Consider the following 13,407-nt stretch of genomic DNA (forward strand, 5'->3'; position numbering starts at 1 on the left):
CACTGGGACTACCTGTCCTTTTCTCTCCATTTGTAGGTATGTGGGATTGTGGGTCCATGGGGCATTCTGCCCAGGCTTTAGAGCTCTCGGATGTGCCTCCCTTCCCCAAGCTGTCTTCTCTGCCAAGGGCACAGACTGGCTCCTATAGAGACTGAAGTACCCTTTCACAGAGTTGCTTCTGTGTCTCTCCCTGAGACTGGGCTGGGATTGCTATCTAACTCTTGCACTTCAGAAGTCCAGAGAACCCAAGGCATTTGTGCTTTGTAGACACATGCCACAAAAACTGAGCACACTTACCACTTGAAGAAACATTAGAATGTGCCAAATCTCTGAAGTCCAATTCTTAGTGCAAACTGCCAAAGCCGATAACACTTACAGTACTCAGAAGGTCATAACTTGTCCAAGCTCGATAGGGCCTGAGGCCTCTTCTAGTCTGAACTATTTATTTTGCAGAGGAGGAAATATGGGCATAGAAATGGGCAGGAACAAATGTCCAGACTTGGTAATAGTGGCTGTGGGGTGTCTTCTGGGTCCCATTCCATCATCCTTCTCATCACATCCATATACGTCTTCCTGGAGCCTCATGATAATTGGATACCCCTTACAGGGACCAGTTGCCTCAGACATAGACATCTGCTTAGGACATTGGCTGTCACTATAGGGAACAATTTTGACAAAGGCCATTGTTAGTGATTGGGAATACCTCCTAAAAATGGGATGGTCTAAGGGGTCCCAGTACCTGGGGGCTGTGTGTAATAGGAGCCTTAAGAAAGTCTCCTAGACTATCTCTTCTTTGCCTGTATTATATTTTGTGAGCATGTAAACCTACCTCACTATTAATTTTAGCAAAATAAAATTAAAAAGAAAACCAAACGAAAAGAGATGTCATACAGAAAAGACGTATGGGCAATTTTAGAGATGTTTCAATAATAGTGCTCATCACTGGTTCTCCAGTATACAGAGAAATGTGCTGGAAAGGTTCATTAGGATCCTTCAGTCAAGCCAAAGGCTGGAATCAGGCATGTGATTTCAGGCATCCAGTAGCAGAGATTGGCTCTTGAGTGGGGTTGGAAATAAATATTGCCCCAGGCATATACCCTGTCCTTAGGTTAGGGCCTCCCAGTAGGTGGAAGGGAAATCTTAAGGGACCAAGATGATTTTATCAGTTGCAGAAAACTTAGATGTTTCCAAAATCCCATAAGATATTGAAGTCTTAGAACCTCCCAGGGGGTTCCTGAGCTAGAATTTGCTTCAGTCAGACAGACAGTAACATATCTAGTGTCCTCTGTTCTTCACAGTTTCTCATCTTCTGGACCTCCACTTCTAGTCCTAAATCAGAGATAGGCAACTCCCTGCAGTAGGGCAATGCCACATGCCAGAGGGCTGAAGGAGGTCTCTCTATTGCACAGGACCATTCACAGGCAATGGAGTGAGTCTGAAGGGGATCTGAAGGGGAAAATTGCCTTTTGAGCATACTAAATTCCATCACATTTAAGGCAGGAGACAGTATTTCTTTATTATTATTATTATTATTATTATTATTGCATTTTAGGTTTTGGGGTACATGTGAAAAACATGCAAGGTTGTTGCATAGGTGCATACATGGCAGTATGATTTGCTGCCTCCCTCCCCTTCACCTATATCTGGCATTTCTCCCCATGCTATCCCTCCCCAACTCCCCACCCCCCCGGCTGTCCCCCCTCCCCCCCAACAGACCCCCGTGTATAGTGCGCCCCTCCCTGTGTCCATGTGTTCTCATTGTTCAACACCCACCTATGAGTGAGAACATGTGGTGTTTGATTTTGTGTTCTTGTGTCAGTTGCTGAGAATGATGTTTTCCAGGTTCATCCATGTCCCTACAAAGGATGTGAACTCCTCGTTTTTAATGGCTGCATAATATTCCATGGTGTATATGTGCCACATTTTTCCTGTCCAGTCTATCATCGATGGGCATTTGGACTGGTTCCAGGTCTTTGCTATTGTAAACTGTGCTGCAATGAACGTTCATGTGCATGTGTCCTTATAGTAGAACGATTTATAATCCTTTGGATATATGCCTAGTAATGGGATTGCTGGGTCAAATGGAATTTCTATTTCTAGGTCCTTGAGGAATCGCCACACTGTTTTCCACAGTGGTTGAACCAATTTACACTCCCACCAACAGTGTAAAAGTGTTCCTATTTCTCCACATCCTCTCCAGCATCTGTTGTCTCCAGATTTTTTAATGATCGCCATTCTAACTGGTGTGAGATGGTATCTCAATGTAGTTTTGATTTGCATTTCTCTAATGACCAGTGATGATGAGCATTTTTTCATATGTTTGTTGGCCTCATGTATGTCTTCTTTTGTAAAGTATCTGTTCATATCCTTCGCCCATTTTTGAATGGGCTTGTTTGTTTTTTTCTTGTAAATCTTTTTTAGCTCATTGTAAATTCTGGATATCAGCCCTTTGTCAGACGGGTAGGCTGCAAAAATTTTTTCCCATTCTGTTGGTTGCCGATTCACTCTATTGACTGTTTCTTTTGCCGTGCAGAAGCTGTGGAGTTTGATTAGGTCCCATTTGTCTATTTTGGCTTTTGTTGCCAATGCTTTTGGTGTTTTGGTCATAAAGTCCTTGCCTATGCCTATGTCCTGAATGGTTTTGCCTAGGTTTCCTTCTAGTGTTTTTATGGTGTTACGTCTTATGTTTAAGTCTTTAATCCATCTGGAGTCAATTTTAGTGGAAGGTGTCAGGAAGGGGTCCAGTTTCTGCTTTCTGCATATGGCTAGCCAGTTTTCCCAACACCACTTATTGAACAGAGAATCCTTTCCCCATTGCTTGTTTTTTTCAGGTTTGTCAAAGATCGGGTGGTTGTAGATATGTTGTGTCGCCTCCGACGCCTCTGTTCTGTTCCATTGGTCTATATCTCTGTTTTGGTACCAGTACCATACTGTTTTGATTACTGTAGCCTTGTAGTAGAGTTTGATGTCCGGTAGTGTGATGCCTCCTGCTTTGTTCTTTTTGCTTAGAATTGACTTGGCTATGCGGGCTCTCTTTTGGTTCCATATGAAGTTTAAGGTGGTTTTTTCCAGTTCTGTGAGGAAGGTCATTGGTAGCTTGATGGGGATAGCATTGAATCTGTAAATTACTTTGGGCAGTATGGCCATTTTCACGATATTAATTCTTCCTAACCATGAACATGGAATGTTTCTCCATCTGTTTGTGTCCTCTCTTATTTCATTGAGCAGTGATTTGTAGTTCTCCTTGAAGAGGTCCTTTACGTTCCTTGTTAGTTGTATTCCTAGGTATTTTATTCTCTTTGTAGCAATTGTGAATGGCAGTTCGTTCTTGATTTGGCTCTCTTTAAGTCTGTTATTGGTGTATAGGAATGCTTGTGATTTTTGCACATTGATTTTGTATCCTGAGACTTTGCTGAAGTTGCTTATCAGTTTCAGGAGATTTTGGGCTGAGGTGATAGGGTCTTCTAGATATACGATCATGTCGTCTGCAAATAGAGACAATTTGACTTCCTCCTTTCCTAATTGAATACCCTTTATTTCTTTTTCTTGCCTGATTGCTCTGGCTAGAACTTCCAGTACTATATTGAATAGGAGTGATGAGAGAGGGCATCCTTGTCTAGTGCCCGATTTCAAAGGGAATGCTTCCAGTTTTTGCCCATTCAGTATGATATTGGCTGTCGGTTTGTCATAAATAGCTCTTATTATTTTGAGATACATTCCGTCGATACCTAGTTTATTGAGAGTTTTTAGCATAAAGGGCTGTTGAATTTTGTCGAAGGCCTTCTCTGCATCAATTGAGATAATCATGTGGTTTTTGTTTTTGTTTCTGTTTATGTGGTGAATTACATTTATAGACTTGTGTATATTGAACCAGCCTTGCATCCCCGGGATGAATCCTACTTGATCATGGTGGATACGCTTTTTGATGTGCTGTTGTAATCGGCTTGCCAGTATTTTATTGAAGATTTTTGCATCTATGTTCATCATGGATATTGGCCTGTAGTTTTCTTTTCTTGTTGAGTCTCTGCCGGGTTTTGGTATTATGATGATGTTGGTCTCATAAAATGATTTGGGATGGATTCCCTCTTTTTGGATTATTTGGAATAGTTTCAGTAGGAATGGTACCAGTTCCTCTTTGTATGTCTGGTAGAATTCGGCTGTGAAACCATCTGGGCCTGGTCTTTTTTTGGGTGGCAGGCTCTTAATTGCTGCCTCGACTTCAGACCTTGTTATTGGTCTATTCAGGGTTTCGACTTCTTCCTGGTTTAGGCATGGAAGGAGGCTACTGTCCAGGAATTTATCCATTTCTTCCAGGTTTTCTAATTTATGTGCATAGAGTTGTTTGTAATAATCTCTGATGATGGTTTGAATTTCTGTGGCATCTGTGGTGATATCCCCTTTATCATTTTTTATTGCATTTATTTGGTTATTCTCTCTTTTCTTTTTTATTAGTCTGGCTAGTGGTCTGTCTATTTTGTTAATCTTTTCAAAAAACCAGCTCCTGGATTTATTGATTTTTTGTAGGGTTTTTCGTGTCTCTATCTCCTTCAATTCTGCTTTGATCTTAGTTATTTCTTGTCTTCTGCTAGGTTTTGAGTTTTTTTGATCTTGCTCCTCTAGCTCTTTCAATTTTGATGATAGGGTGTCAATTTTAGTTCTCTCCTTTCTTCTCATATGGGCACTTATTGCTATATATTTTCCTCTAGAGACTGCTTTAAATGTGTCCCAGAGATTCTGGTATGTGGTGTCTTCATTCTCGTTGGTTTCAAAGAACATCTTTATTTCTGCCTTCATTTCAGTGTTTATCCAGTCAACATTCAGGAGAAAGTTGTTCAATTTCCATGAGGATGTGCGGTTCTGGGTTGGCTTCTGAATTCTGAGTTCTAACTTGATTGCACTGTGGTCTGAGAGACTGTTTGTTATGGTTTCCGTTCTTTTGCATTTGCTGAGGAGTAATTTACTTCCAATTATGTGGTCAGTTTTAGAGTAGGTGTGATGTGGTGCTGAGAAGAATGTATATTCTGTGGATTTGGGCTGGAGAGTTCTGTAAATGTCTATTAGGTTTGCTTGTTCCAGGTCTGAGTTCAAGTCCTGGATATCCATATTAATTTTCTGTCTCGTTGATCTGTCTAATATTGACAATGGTGTGTTGAAGTCTCCCACTATTAATGTGTGGGAGTCTAAGTCTCTTTTCAAGTCTTTAAGAACTTGCCTTATGTATCTGGGTGCTTCTGTATTAGGTGCATATATATTTAGGATCGTTAGCTCTTCTTGTTGCATTGATCCTTTTACCATTATGTAATGTCCTTCTTTGTCTCTTTTGATCTTTGTTGCTTTAAAGTCTATTTTATCAGAGATGAGAATTGCAACTCCTGCTTTTTTTTGCTCTCCATTTGCTTGGTAAATCTTCCTCCATCCCTTTATTTTGAGCCTTTGTGTATCCTTGCATGTAAGGTGGGTTTCCTGGATACAGCACACTGATGGGTTTTGGCTTTTTATCCAATTTGCCAGTCTGTGTCTTTTGATTGAGGCATTTAGTCCATTTACATTTAGGGTTAATATTGTTATGTGTGAATTTGATCCTGTCATTTTGATGCTAGCTGGCTGTTTTTCCCATTGGTTGCTGCAGATTCTTCATTGTGTTGCTGCTCTTTACCATTTTGTGCATTTTTGGAGTGGCTGGTGCTGGTTGTTTTTTTCTATGTGTAGTGTCTCCTTCAGGAGCTCTTGTAAAGCTGGTCTGGTGGTGATGAAATCTGTGAGTACTTGCTTGTTCACAAAGGATTTTATTTTTCCTTCACTTATGAAGCTTAGTTTGGCTGGACATGAAATTCTGGGTTGAAAGTTCTTTTCTTTAAGGATGTTGAATATCGGCCCCCACTCTCTTCTGGCCTGTAGGGTTTCTGCTGAGAGATCTGCTGTGAGTCTGATGGGTTTCCCTTTGTGGGTAACCCGACCTTTCTCTCTGGCTGCCCTTAGTATTTTCTCCTTCATTTCAACCCTGGTGAATCTGATGATTATGTGCCTTGGGTTTGCTCTTCTAGAGGAATATCTTTGTGGTGTTCTCTGTATTTCCTGGACTTGAATATTGGCCTGCCTTGCTAGGTTGGGGAAGTTTTCCTGGATAATATCCTGAAGAGTATTTTCCAGCTTGGATGCATTCTCTTCGTCACATTCAGGTACACCTATCAAACATAGATTAGGTCTTTTCATGTAGTCCCATATTTCTTGTTGACTCTGTTCATTCCTTTTTACCTTGTTTTCTCTAATCTTCCCTTCTTGTTTTATTTCATTGAGTTGATCTTCGACTTCTGATATCCTTTCTTCTACTTGGTCAATTCGGCTGTTGAAACTTGTGCATGCTTCGCGAAGTTCTCATGTTGTGTTTTTCAGCTCCATCAATTCACTCATATTCCTCTCTAAGTTGTCCATTCTCGTTAGCATTTCATCAAGTCTTTTTTCAAGGTTCTTAGTTTCTTTGCATTGGGTTAGAACATGTTCTTTTAGCTCACAGAAGTTTCTTATTATCCATTTTCTGAAAGCTGATTCTGTCATTTCATCACACTCATTCTCCGTCCAGTCTTGTTCCCGTGCTGGTGAGGAGTTATGCTGCCTTGTAGGGGGAGAGGTGTTCTGGTTTTGGGTGTTTTCATCCTTTTTGCGCTGGTTTCTTCCCATCTTTGTGGATTTATCTGCCTATTGACTTTGTAGTTGCTGTCTTTCTGATTTTGGTACTTTTAAGTCTGCAGCAGCTGAACTCATAAACCCCCTTTTCTTCCCCCCAGGTGTTCTGGCCCAGGGAGTTAGGGCTTTATGCTTTTCAGCTGTGTTGCTATCATTTTCCCTGCCCACAAGGTGGCAGTCTAGTCACACTCAGCCTGCGGAGGCTTCGCTGAGCTGCTGTGGGCTCCTCCCAGCTTCCGTGTGAGCTTCCCTGCAGTCCTGTTTATATGGGTGTAGTTAGAACTGCTTCTGCTATGCTGGTCCGCCCCTGTAGTGATGGAGTCTCTGTAGTGGCGGGTTGTCTTGGTTATGGCAAATTGCCCCGGGAACTGCAGGGTGTTTCCCGATGGAGGACACCCCTCCCCCACAGTGCTGGACCTTCCCGAGTTCAGCCGTGTTTCCAGTGGCGCCCTCTTTGCCCGGGAATCTCTTGGCTTGCCTCCTTGCCTCAGCTCCCCTTGCTGGCCCAGAGGGGACACAGTCTCGTTCACTTTGCTCAAGGAGCCGCTGCTCCTTGCCCCCAGTGCAGGCTGAGCAGCTGCTCCGGTCCAACCAGCGGCACTGGGAACCCGTGGAGCTTCTCTGCCTGTGAATCTCCTGGTCTGTGGGCAGTTAAAATCCACTGCCCTGTGTGCCGCTGTGTCAGCCGAAGCAGTGGCTCTGAGATTCGTGGTGCGCCCTTGCCCGGGGGCCTCCTGGCTTAACTCCCTGCTTCAGCTCCCCTTGCTGGCTCAGAGGGAACTCTGTCTCTCTCGCTTTGCATAAGAAGCCACAGCCCCCCGCCCCAGGGCATAGGCTGAGTGGCCACGTCGCTCAAACCAGCGGCGCTGGCGACCCGTGGGGCTTCTCCTCCTGTGAATCTCCGGGTCTGTGGGCAGTAAAAATCCGTCTGGAAATGCGGTGTCCACTCACCCTCTGCGCCTTCTCTCGGAGCTGCAATCCCGACTTCCTCCTAAGCGGCCATCTTGGATCGTATCAGTATTTCTTTATTTTTAAGCCTCCATTATCCTCCTTGGTACCCAGTGCATGGAAAAGACTGAATAAACATCTGACAGATGACTAGATAAATGAATGAATGAAAGAATAAAGTGAGTGAGTGAGTTAGAAAAAGTGTTAACTATATAGGCTAGAGAATCAATGCCAAAAAAAACCACAAGGGAATGGCAAAATCTTGATAATGCGTACATGAATGTTCATGAATTCTATTATGGAGAAAGAAGTTCATCTGTTTATATAATTCCTATCAGTGCTGTATTTCCTTTTATGTTCTTTACTTTCTTGAGCTCTTTAAAACAAGAAACTTTTAACTATTTCGTGCCCCGAACATTTAAAATAACTTTTTGGTGTTATTTCTTTCTAGCAAAATATTTATTAGCTAGCAAAATATTTATTCCGATGAGCTATTTTTCACTAAATCTCACTAAGTGTCTTTGTCTGTAGTCACCACTTGGCCTTTTCAGTACTATATGCATTAACACCCTGGTAGGAAAGAGACAAATGGAGGCAAAATAGCAAAGTGGTGAAGAGGAGGGTTCTAGAGGCAAACAGCCCTGTGGTCCTGAGTCCTGAGTCCACTGTTTAACAGAGTGGCTTTGCACAAGTTGCTTAGCCTTTGGATTATAATAGAACTTGCCTGTGAATATGATTATAAGTAATCCCATAAGGACAATACTTTGCATTGTGTTAATCACACAGCAAGTGATTAATGAATTTTAGTTACTGGTATCATTATATTGTATTGCTATACTATTATATTACATTAAATCATATTGAATCATATCAGTCCTATCATCTATTTTACTGATTGTGGCCTTGTGAAACCAGTGTCTACGGATGTGTTGAATAAAGCCACATCCTTCAGAGTTCTCCTCCAATCACCTCCTTAACTTTCTTCCCCAGATTGAGGCCGCCCCTTATTTCTCTCTTACATAAATCCTGAAAGTAGTACTCAGTGGTCTTCAGGGAGAGAAATCTTGTTTTTAATCTGAAACAACATTCAGCTACACCCGTGGCTGGGCTCTCCTGGCCTTCCCTACATGTGTCCCCCGAGAGGCCATTTGAGTTCAGAGTCCTGATGTGAGGCTTGTGTTTGAGGAAGAAAAATCACTTCTCATTTGTTGACCTGACTTTCACCCTCCCCCTCCAGCATTCCAAACTCCCACTCACATCAACAAGCTAGAATTTTAAACTTGGTTGCAATTGTGAAAGCTTGAGGTTATTCGAGACCAAGGATAGGGCAGGAGCTGAGTCTGACAGCTTGTTTTACTCTCTGCACTGAGGCAACCAAGGCCAACACAGTGTCAGGGAAAGGCCAGGTTTTCTATAGCCTTGGGCTGTTGGCCTTATGCTAGGGAAGGAAGGCGGAGCTGAAGATGTGGCATCAAATGAGAAAAAATAAGGCACATCAATTCACTCAACTCTGTACTTAATCCTGTGGCAAACACGTTGCTTAACTTCTCCTCTGCACTTCTTTTCACCTTCTTTAGGTTATAGGATCCCGTGTTTTAGGTGGTAGCAACACGCTCAAGGAAGATACAGCACTTCCTCCAGCCTGAGAGAATGAAGCATCATTGGCTTATAGCAACCATAGCAATCCCATTTCTCATGATTTATTTGGGAATGGGCAAGTGACCCAGTCCTGACCAATGAGACCAAAGAAACAGTCTATTGGTCAGCTCATCTCAGAAGATTTTTGTTTCCTGCTATGAAGAGAAGCAGTAAGTTTCTTCCGGCCTGACTTAAATGCAGTTGTGTGCAAACATGTTACTTGGAGCTACAGCAATCATTTTGTGACTATGAGGCAATAAACCAAGGACAAAGGATAGAATAGTGAAAAGACAGGGTATTGGGTTTTTGGTGATGTCATTGAACTGCTGGACCAATCTGGAACCATCTGCTTTCAGTCTTTCATGATTTGTGAGATTATTAAAAATTTCTATTGTTTTAGCTGCTATTTCTTTTCTGTTACTTGGGACTGAAGACATCTTACATAATACAAACACGATCCAACTTGGGTTTTAATTTATCTATTTTCAGGTCTGTGTGTTCTATATTACTGGTTTTTGTATTCTTAGCACTGAGTATAAGCCTGTTCCTTAGTAAGACTTCAGTAAATGACTGTTTAAAAACATCTTAAGTGATTTAAAAAAAATTTCTGAAGTTGCTGAAATATGAAGCCCAGGAACCAATTTCAGGTTCTATAAAATTCTTGCTTCCTTCACTTTTGGAGTAGTCCTCATTTCTGTCTAATTCTACCTTTACTAAAATGAATGAATGATTGAGAAGGACTATGAAAACTGGCTGGTATAGTGGCTACTGCTGAGAAATGTCTCTTGAAAATTCCCAGAAATTCCATCAGCCACATTCAGACCTAACTCTCTGATGATCAATGTTTCTGAATGCCAACCAGTATACATAATCAGCGGACTATTTAAAGTGATATTGGCCTAGAATATCTAGGACACATATTATGCATTCGTTAAGCATTTCTTTAACATCTCTTATCTACCAGGCACATTATTATGCATTGGGCATGTAGAGATGACCCGCCACTTGGCCTTAATACTTGAAAAGCTTACAGTAACCCAACAGGGTTAATGGCCTAAAGAGGGGTATTTACAAGTCTCACATCCAGTCCTCTTAGCATAGTATGGTGCTACCACTGAGTTAATTAAGATAGCAAAATTCCTAGATATATATCTTCAATGAAATGGTTTCCATAAAAACTTCCCAAGCTTGATCCTCCCCAGCTGAGTTCATTTTGGAAGGTGACTTTCTGCTCTCATCTACCAAGGTCCTTAACATGTACCCTATGTTCTCTGAAGGCACCCCTTGCCCAGAGTATGCTGTCTGCATGGTTCCCCCAGAACACCTGTTTCAAGGGAAAAGAAGTTTGATCATTCAGTGGAGATTTGGGGAGCCACTTTTCTACATAGGATTATGAATAGTGCCATGCTCCCCTATGAATTAGTACATATGAAGAAAATATAAATTAAACCCCTTTCTGGCTGGGCATGGTGGCTCATGACTGTAATGCCAGCACTTTGGGAAGCCGAGGTGGACAGATCACTTGAGGTCAGGAGTTCAAGCCCAGCCTGGCCAACATGGCAAATCCCCGTCTCTTCTAAAACACAAAAATTAGCCAGGTATGGTGGCACACACCTGTAGTCCCAGGTACTTGGAAGGCTGAGGCACAAGAATCACTTAAGTCTGGGAGGCAGGGGTTGCAGTGAGCTGAGATTGTGCCATTTCACTCCAGCCTGGGTGACAGAGCAAGACTCTGTCTCCCCACCCCCCAAAACAGAATAAAATAAAAAATAAATTAGACCCCATTCGTCTGAGATAACCATGACTTCTGAAGGAAGTCAGAGCTCTCATGCTCTGCATGTCTGGTTCATCAGCCTCAAGGCCACCTTTCGGGTCCACATGAAATATAAGTGCACAAAGGCATCAGATTTAGCATTATTAGTTTCCCCATGGGTCTGATTTTTGCAGAAATTGCCCCAGGAACTGATTTTCTGTCCTTCCTTCCTAACAGACAAGCCTTCCTGCCCTCCCTGACACAGCTCTTTCCTGTCTCCTACTCTCTGGTCATCAAGGTTTTAGAGATGCCCTGGTCTTCTGCTAGTTGCCCCAGCTGTATTTTTTCTTCTTGGAAATGCATTGATTCTGGAGCCTGACTGGGAATGAATCTCAGCTCCTCCATTTAGTAGCTATGGGATTCAAGTTACTCTTACTCCCAGTGTCTCAGTTTCTGCACCAGTAAAATGGAGATTTACCAACTTTCCTTCCAGAATTACAAAAATAGCTCTGTGTCCCCACCCAAATTCCATCTCGAATATTAATCCCGATAGTCCCCACATGTCAAGGGAGGGTCCTGGTGGGAGGTGATTGGATCCTAGGGGCAGTTTTTCCCATGCTGTTCTTGTGATAGTGAGTGAGTTCTCATGAGAGCTGACGGTTTAATAAGTATTTGACAGCTTCTCCTTCACACGCTCTCTCTTCTGTCTCCTGCCACCATGTAAGACGTGCCTGCTGCTCCCTCATGATTATAAATTTCCTGAGACCTCTTCAGCCATGCAGGACTGTGAGTCACTTAAACCTCTTTCCTTTCTAAATTACTCATTCTGGGGTATTTCTTTGTAGCAGTGTGAAAACAGACGAACACAATTACCATCATGTGCTTTCAATTGATGAACTTGGATCACTGACTCTCGCACCCGCAGCTGACCTCCTACTGTAATTGTTTGTCATGCAGATGCTTGTTTGTGGAGCTACAAGCATAACCATCATTGTATTTAAGATTCATTCTGTATCTGGATTTATGCACTTCGTGAAAAGTCATCAAACCATCCTTATTATTGGTGTCTTGTTTCCACATATATGTTGTACTTTAATAAAATATTTACTTACTTTTTTTTAGGTATGTTAAACTCACTACACCATACACTGCTTACCTTCTCACTCTGCTGTCTTTATTCCTCTCTCTAATTAAAAGGATTACACATACATCTATACTTGTTTTAGAAAAATAACATAGAACAGCAAAATTTAAAAATTCAAAATCATCTATTCCCATTTCTGGCACCCAGAGACAATCATCACTAATATTTTAGAAGGTGCATATCATATTTTACAATAAAAAGGAAATATTAATAAGATTTTATAATCTTTTTGAAATAATCTGCCTGTAAATTCCAGAATATTATTTCTAAAGACTGTATTATGTTCAATTCAATGGGTATAGCACAATTATTTAACCAATCCCTACCGTTAGAGATATAGATGGTTCTGGTATTTAGTAATGCTGCCATGAAGAGCTTTGGAGCTAAATTATTGCATTGCATTGGGGTTTCACTCCTCTCAAATTTCAATTATTCACACCACTTCTTCCAGACTCCTATAGGCTTCTTGGTCTTGAAGGAATTCAGAATTGCTTTATTATGCACTACATCTTCCGGACTTTTCTTGTGAAAGATTTATGTTTCACTGAAACAAATAATGGGCTTGATAGAGCCATTTTCAAAGATATGATGGGAAGGAACAGAGGCACTTCAAATCACAAAATCCATTTGCTGGAGTAAGTGGGCACAGGGGACCTTAGACTCTCAGACCCCTGCCTTGCTGAGGGCTGATGCGGGATAGAAGCCCTGTGGCACCTTACAGCGGTATTTGCTTCCTGAGTGTTATTTGCAGTGTTTCTATGGTGCTAATGACTGCAAATTGCTAATGGCTGTGAAAAGCTAATTGTTGTGCAAGGTGTTTCTCTCTGTCCCAATTGCCAAGGGAGTGCACAGTCACGGTTAAAAAGAGACTCATTAGCACCTCTGACATAGTTCTCCTGGGGAATCCTCAAAAGAGCCTGGAAAATGACCAAGTCTCCACCATCCAGAGCTGGGAGGCTTTGTGCCTGGCTAGCAACAAAAAGCAAGGGAAGCAAAGATCTAGGAAGTACCACCCAGAAGGAAACAAAGGAAGCAGGAATGGTGTGTGTTGTGCTTCAGCTGGTGAACCGAAGAAGCGGAAAGGACATGGTCTTTGCAGGCAAGTTTCCTAAAATTATAGCAATGAATGCAGTGGCTAGGAACTGCCAGGCCCTAGGCTCAGTACTTCACAGCTTTTTCTCTTTAAATCACCCCTACTTTTCAGAGGAGTACACTGAGGCTCAGAGAATGAATAATTTAC

At 42.0% G+C, this 13,407-nt stretch overlaps 1 long non-coding RNA gene across 9 annotated transcripts in view; it reads left to right on the top strand.

Annotated features, from left to right (window-relative positions):
- LOC105718754 (uncharacterized) overlaps positions 1 to 12,139 on the top strand; it is a 197,541-nt gene extending 185,402 nt beyond the window's left edge. For all 9 annotated transcript variants that reach the window (XR_010336993.1, XR_010336992.1, XR_010336994.1 and 6 more), the window contains one exon: positions 9,210 to 12,139. This is a non-coding gene — a long non-coding RNA (uncharacterized LOC105718754). The remainder of the gene's footprint in view (positions 1 to 9,209) is intronic.
- Positions 12,140 to 13,407: the final 1,268 nt, after the last annotated feature.

This window comes from Aotus nancymaae, unplaced genomic scaffold (genome assembly GCF_030222135.1).
Source record: "Aotus nancymaae isolate 86718 unplaced genomic scaffold, 86718_ANA_hifiasm-v0.15.2.pri h1tg000041l, whole genome shotgun sequence".
NCBI classification, from domain to species: domain Eukaryota; kingdom Metazoa; phylum Chordata; class Mammalia; order Primates; family Aotidae; genus Aotus; species Aotus nancymaae.